The 6,875-nt window shown below is 46.4% G+C and overlaps 1 long non-coding RNA gene across 1 annotated transcript; it reads right to left on the bottom strand.

Annotated features, from left to right (window-relative positions):
• Positions 1–4,329: 4,329 nt before the first annotated feature.
• LOC108446984 lies at positions 4,330–6,119 on the bottom strand. The gene is made up of 3 exons (XR_001862329.1): positions 5,883–6,119; positions 5,083–5,199; positions 4,330–4,546 (listed from the first exon to the last, which is right to left on the bottom strand). It is a non-coding gene; the product is annotated as an uncharacterized LOC108446984 (long non-coding RNA).
• Between the last annotated feature and the right edge of the window lie 756 nt (positions 6,120–6,875).

Below are 6,875 nucleotides of genomic sequence, written 5' to 3'. Positions count from 1 at the left end.
ATAGAGGCAAAGCATATACCAATTGCCATACTGAGTGTGTAGTTTGTTAATAAAAATTTGTGAGCCCCAAAGACTTGTCAGCAGGGAGAGAAATCTTCACTAGAGATCACCTGCACAGGTGATACTTGACCAGCATACCCAGCTGATATGCACAGTGCCTGCTAAGGCCACATTATCTTTTTGTCCACAGTGTTTACTTTGTAAGAAAATAACCTTGCCCTTATAAAAACTGCATTCAATTAATGATATTTTCTGATTCAAGACTGAACTTAAAAAGATAGAAAGGAAAAATCCAGCCCCCCTAGCCCTGAGATCTAATTAAAAATTCAGGACCTGAAAGGTATTGAACCACTTGACTGCCAGTATCTGTTTATCACAGACAGGAGTCTCAATCCTATATGTTTTCAACTGCCAGAGACCATCTTCCCAGGCTCTCAGAAAAGTCAGAGTGTGTCAAGCATGCCTGCAAGATCTGGAGGGCTGAGTCTCCCCAGGGTGCTGGTGAGAAGGGCACTAGGGCTCGGGGAGTCAGGAGGGTATCCTTCAGGATCTTGGGCATTTCTTCCTCTCCTGCTTGGGACAGCAAGGGATCAAGGTTTCTCCGTTTTGTTGCACTGTGTGAGACACTTTGGTAGTGCCAGTGATGGGGAGCAGCTTCTCAGGACTCCTTGAATTACCATGGAGAACAGACAGAGCCATGGGAACAGAGTGGAGCTGCCCCATTTGCCATGATAAGCAAGAGGGTGTCGCTTATGTGATACCCTGTGGCCATGAGTTCTGCATGGGCTGCATCCTGCGTTGGGCAGAGAAGAAACCAGAGTGCCCACTCTGCAGAAGACTGATAGAGTCTGTCAGGTTTTCTCTGCAGGAACAAAAATACCTAGAGTGTGTCATCACACCCCAGGGAGAATCACCAGAGACCAGCAGCCAGGTTGGATCCAGCGCTGGATCCAGGCAGAAAGATCTCTTTGGAACAGCTCCCAGTGCCCTGCAGCTGTTCTTCAATCTTTGCAAGGGACACTCTCTCCAGCTAAGTAGGGGCCTGCAGGGTCCTCATGGTGGCTGGCAGTGAGACCAGTCTAGTATGCCCTATGCCTCTGTGATCCAGATGGGGTGTAACAGGGCATCTCACCCCAGAAGAGCTTATCTGTTGCTTTTAGCTGGTGGAATAACAGAGCATCTTGCCACAGAAGAACTTACCTGTTTCTCGCTAATCAGTGAAATAACGCAAACAGGACAAGCTGTCTTGCAGTGAGTTACTTTCACACCATGGGAGTAACACTCCCAGCTGACAACAAACATTTTGCTGTGGAAGTGATATCTGGAAAGATAAGCTGGAATTTCTCACTGACAGACACCTCACTTTAAACTACAAAAGCTACACAAAATTTTCACAAAGCAGGAAATCTTCTGCGCATTCCCTGGAAATATGTGGGATTTTCCCCCAAAGTGGGGACACCTGTTTTGTGGTTACTCCTCTGAGGCTGAGTGAAAGGATTTGGTGTACACTATCATTTCAGTGGTAAATTACATTTGACTCCTAAGCTATATTATTTCTTTTGCTAGCTTTAATATACGCACTGTAATATTGTGTGCTGTTCTGTGTAACCTACTAGAAGTGCTTTTTGGTTTATACTGTAGTAAGTAACTCTGATTAAGGCCTTTTTTCTGTTATCTGCTGTCTATTCAATAAATAACTCATTTTATAAGTAGACCTGATCTGCCATCCTTAGAACTTGCAGGCCAGAGTGATTTTAGGTGTTGCCAATTTAAGCTGTTGCCAAAAATCTGAGTTTAAGGCAGGGCTTGCCTGAAGCTCCCACTTGATCCATGACAATGGGGAGGTCATGGTCCAGATGCTGCAGCCTCTCCTGGAGGAATATACAGAACAGCTGGTTGATGGCACTGTCAATTTCATTGTGGACCAATGCAGTGAGGAGGCCCAAAGGCTGCTGCACTCCCACACTGCTGGGAAGCAGGACAACAGCCCTGAGGCCATTTCCTGCTTCACCAGCTCCCAGGGAGAGGCTCCCACCTGGCATCCAACCCCTGCCAGCAGCCCTGATGGCTCTGACATGGAGGACCAACCCAGCACATCAGAAGTTGCCCTCTGTGCCCTCTGCATCCTCCAGCCACCTGTGCAAATTGGTACAGAGCAGGTGCAGCTCCAGAAAGAGCATGGGGACGCAGTGGTGGCAAGTTCCTCTGCCCAGGGTGTTGCCTAATATCAGAAGAGAAAACTCTTGCAACAGCCTTAAAATAGTAAGAAAAAAAGCAGGTCTTTATTGGAAGCTTCCAGGTGCCCTCATGGTCATGGGCACACTTGGCACCAGATTTCTATAATTTTTCTAAGTTTAGCAAATTAGCAAATCTAACAAATATTGTCCAATTAGAAGAGCACTTGGTTAGGTAATTTGCCCCCAGGTTCTGCCCCATTGGAGTTATTCCAGGGGCTTTCTTGTTATATCTTCTGTGTTCAAGTGGAAAACACAGTGTCCTTGCTAGCCTAAAGAGCAAGACAAAACAGTATTTAAGGAATGTGTTAGAAGGTTAGCTTACTGTTCTAAAAGGTAAGGGGAAAGGGTAGGAAAAGTACTAGAAGATACAACCATGTATTAGTAGTCTACAAATCTACAAATACATGAAAAATGTATAGAAAGCAAACATCTTTAGGCATCAAGGGCAGCAGCCACAGTCCCACTGCTCCTTGTCAGGGCTGGGAACACTCACACCGGGGGCCCTGGCATGTCCGAAAGAGGAGGGCTGCTGGCCCCAGGATTCTCCCCAGCCATGCAAGCAACCACTTCACTGACAGAACTAGTAGGACTCCAGCACTGGAAAAAGGAAATTAATTATTTCCCTCACACAGTCTCTGGCTGTTGATTTCCCCCCCTTCTGGTGCCTTTCCCCTTCCCCTCATGCCCCACTGTGGCTGGCGCTTGCCTGTTAGGGAGGCAGGCTATTGAGAAAGTTGCAGTTGCAATGAGAGCTGTAGGTTGAGCTCTGGATGGGAGCCCCAGTCAAGAGGCCATGAACTGCCAACTCTTGGCACAGGAAAGGGCACAGGGACCTGTGGCACCAGCCAGGGAACTGGACACTGAGACACAGCAGGAGCTGAGACCCCCAGACTTCGGTGCTGTGAGGGTACAAAAGCCCAGGGGTTCCTTTGTTCACAGTCCCTCCTCAGAGGCACCAGCTCGAGCTGTTGTTATTTAGTTATTGCACCATGATTAAGCTATTTGAAGGACCTGGATGTCTGAGAATCTGCTGTGGGAAACCTGGGGTTGAGCTGGTAAGGAGTCCTGGTCAGACTGTGAGTGTGGGAGGTGTAGCTGTGAAGGGGCTTCAGTTCCAGCTCAGGTGGTGTGAATGTGACTGCCAGAGTGGCTTCTGGATGGTCAGACAGGGAACTTTCCTTTACAGCAGGGTTCAGGGCTGGATCCAGGTGAGACCAGGCCGTGAAAGGCCCTGTAGGTCTTTAGAAACAGCCAGCTGGATAGCAGCCTTTTGGGGAGAGCAGCAGGGAGGGTGGCATGGCCTGGCTGGAAGGTGCCTGGGCCTTACCTCCCATTTGGAAATGTCAGCCAGCCCACGACTCAGATTCCTGATCCTCCCCAAGACTGTCTTCTGCACAGCAGTGGTTTCAGAACTGGTGAAGTCCAGCAGCACCTGGAAAAAGAGAAGCTGCAGACGAGCCCTGGGAGCAAACACCTGCTCCAGCAGGAGCAGTGTGACTCTGCTCCTAGGCAAGACTTTCATGGTCCCTCAAGGCTTCCTCTGACCTTGAGCAAAGTCTTGGTGGGTTTCTGCTCCAGGAGTCCCTTGCAGGCCTGGGACAAAGGCCCAGGCCAACCCTGTTGCAAGGCAGATGCCATCCTCTGCAGCCATTCTACTCCCAAAGAGCTTGGTGTCAGCCCCTGGTGCTTCCCCCGGGGAAGTGGGAAGTGAGCACCCTCCCCACAGCACATTGCCTGCCACCCAGGAGAGGGAAATCCCTCCTGTCTAGGGTGAGGAACAGCCCTGAGACCCCCATTATTTTCACAAGCCAGAACTCAAAGATGCCATGCAGCACCTTATCGAGACTGGACGCAGGAGAGCTGAGTACCATTGCTTCCAGCATGGTGTTCACAGCTCTCAGGGTCTGCAAGGAAGACAGAGAGTGATGGCATTGATTCTGCTGTTCCTCCCCACCCTGGAAGACTGATCTGAACTCACAGTGCTGGGTCAGGATGCACATGCTGCCTGGGAGAGAGACATGGGCAGAGAGTCTGCTGACTATATAAAAATACACAAATATCAATTTCAGTTTAAAAATTTAATTTATTGCAGATTGCTACAACTGTACTGCCTATATCTAAACATGCAAATATCAGTATATCTCTCTAAATATCCATACACCTCTAACTGTATAAGGACAACAACATAATACATCTATAAGTGTAACTATATAGAGGGGGATCCCAGGTAGTTCATTTTCACAGGCTTTCCCCTGGTAGCTTCCTCCCATGTAGAGCAGCCCTTCTGGAAAGGTACAGCAGATGGACATCTAGGAAGCAAAGGAAACACTGAGTCAACACTGGGCCTTGTTTATGTCTCCCTCAGCAGCACACCCAGCAATAGTACTTCTATCAGTGACTAGAAAACATGGCCTGAAAGGCAGGTTCTCCCTTGGGAATTTGAGGCCTGCTGTTTACAGAATAGGGAGCTCTCCCAAGTTTTCAAAACTTTAAAGTTTTGAAGTACCCCAGTAAAAGCTGCAGCACTAGCTCTGTAAATAGCACCCCCAAGAACTTTGAACAAAGACCTTCACATCTCATGAAAAGAACTCCAGCCTTGTTTCTTCTCTGTACTGACAAAGAGACCTCAGTCCTAACAGTAGAAACTGATGGGCATTGTGAGATGAGTTATTAACTAACATTGTTACCTGGGATCTAGAAACTGCCCTCTGAAGTCCATAGCAGCTCCTCCAACAATTCTACCATCATCTATTGGATCAACTACTCTGATCTCCCCTTTCTGTGAAAGCTAGGCTCAACGTAGCTGTCTCAGTCATCGCTAAAAACATGTGGACTCTCTTCTTACCAGGGTCCTCTGGCTCAAAGGAACTGTTCCCACAGCTCGTGTTGCCAAGTGAAGCTCTCCTGCCACAACGTTCACAGGCTCACTTCCTGAAGACTCACACTGACCCAAAATATTCTCCTTAAAAGGAAAAAAAAAAAACCTTTAAACAGAAAGATATTCTCATTATCACCTGTTCAAGAATATTAGTCTCTTCTGAAAACAGCCTATCCATCAGTACCTTGAAGATGAATGATTATTCTGAGCCTGCAACATTTCCTTCTATTAAGGAAAAGAAGGCTTTTTTTCTGCTATGTGTGAGTTTACAGAAGACAAAAGGGCATCACACTGCGTAATAAGACATGGATAATTCCAAAAAATCACACTGTCCACCTTGAGTCTGCTCTTACTCAAATATTGATAAGGCAATGCCAGTGTATATTAATAGAAATAGACATTTTTTGATGAAGCCATACAAAAATACGCAAAAAGGCTGGGTAAATACAGGAACTAAACACCCAGGGAAGTCTGGGAAGAGCCAAGAGTTAAAGACAGGAGATTTTTAACCAAAGGTGGGAAACTGTCAAACCAAAGGCCTTGTAGTCCGTGAACTACTCTTCAAACACAGAATAAGCCACAAGTCTTTAACCACTTCACATCCAGGACCAATATCGCGCTTCTTATCACATACATAAGTCATGAGGACTCAAAACCAAAACACCTGTTCCCCAACAACTCCTTGCCTCACACACTTAATCCCTTTATTCCTAAGGAGGAAGTCTGGACTCTAATTGCCAAAGCCTTCAACAATGGAAAATACATACCGCTCAAAACACTGTTCAAAAGCTGTCAAAACTGCCAAAGTTCAAAGTGCAGGTGAGACAATTCACTTAGTAGGCATCAAGGAAGGAGTCCTGCCACCTCTGTGTGCACTGGGACAAGGACGTGCTCCTCTCTACCCAGCACTGAGCAGAACAGCGTATTCCAGGCTGGAGTTTTGGGGGCAGATTTCATTGGAATATATATCTATCTGGAAAGACACGCAAGAGGAAGAAGACTAATCGTTGCAACAGAGAGAGCAATAATGGCAAGTTTGCACCAGCTTTCCCACCTAGAAACTTAATCAGGATACTGAGAGGACAGTAAAATAGTAGCTTCAACACATACACAACATGGCATTTTGAGTGCTTACAGACTAGGCAGATCTCGTGCAGCAGCCAAGAGATGCAGTCAGCCTCTTGCTTTGCCTTTGTGTTCAAAACCGAAAGGAGAGACTGCATTTGGTGCTGTAACAGAGTGACCTCTCCACGCCCCTCTCTGCACATGAGACTTACAGTTTTGTACACAAGGAGAACCAGCCACAGGTAGAGCAAAGGACGTTCACAGCTTGTCAGGTGACATAAAGTATGAACATGTGAAAATGCTTTATACCAACCAAATGCTCATAAATTGTATTTTCCACAGAAAACATAAAATTATTAACTCCATCTAACCATTTCCCTGAATTTTCAACAAAAATGTTTGCCTTCAGTGGCAATTCTCAAAATACTCTTTAAGATCAAAGACATAACCTAAAAAGCTTCCACTTCATCAACATGAATGAACCTGCAATGTGCATTTTTCCTTTGAAAATGAGCACCTGAACTTGTCTGACACAAGCAATGGTCTCGTGCTTCAGAATGCAGGACAGTTCTGATTCCCTCCTCCTTTTTTAAAATTTTGTTTTAATAAACAAGCACTTAATTAAAGACGCTTTTACTTCTCAGGCGTGTGACAACACTGAAAAGCTCTCAGTGCACACCCCAGCACCGCTACTG

The sequence above is a fragment of the Corvus brachyrhynchos genome, unplaced genomic scaffold (genome assembly GCF_000691975.1).
Source record: "Corvus brachyrhynchos isolate BGI_N302 unplaced genomic scaffold, ASM69197v1 scaffold22, whole genome shotgun sequence".
Taxonomy (NCBI): domain Eukaryota; kingdom Metazoa; phylum Chordata; class Aves; order Passeriformes; family Corvidae; genus Corvus; species Corvus brachyrhynchos.
This window is presented reverse-complemented; position numbering and strand designations above follow the sequence as displayed.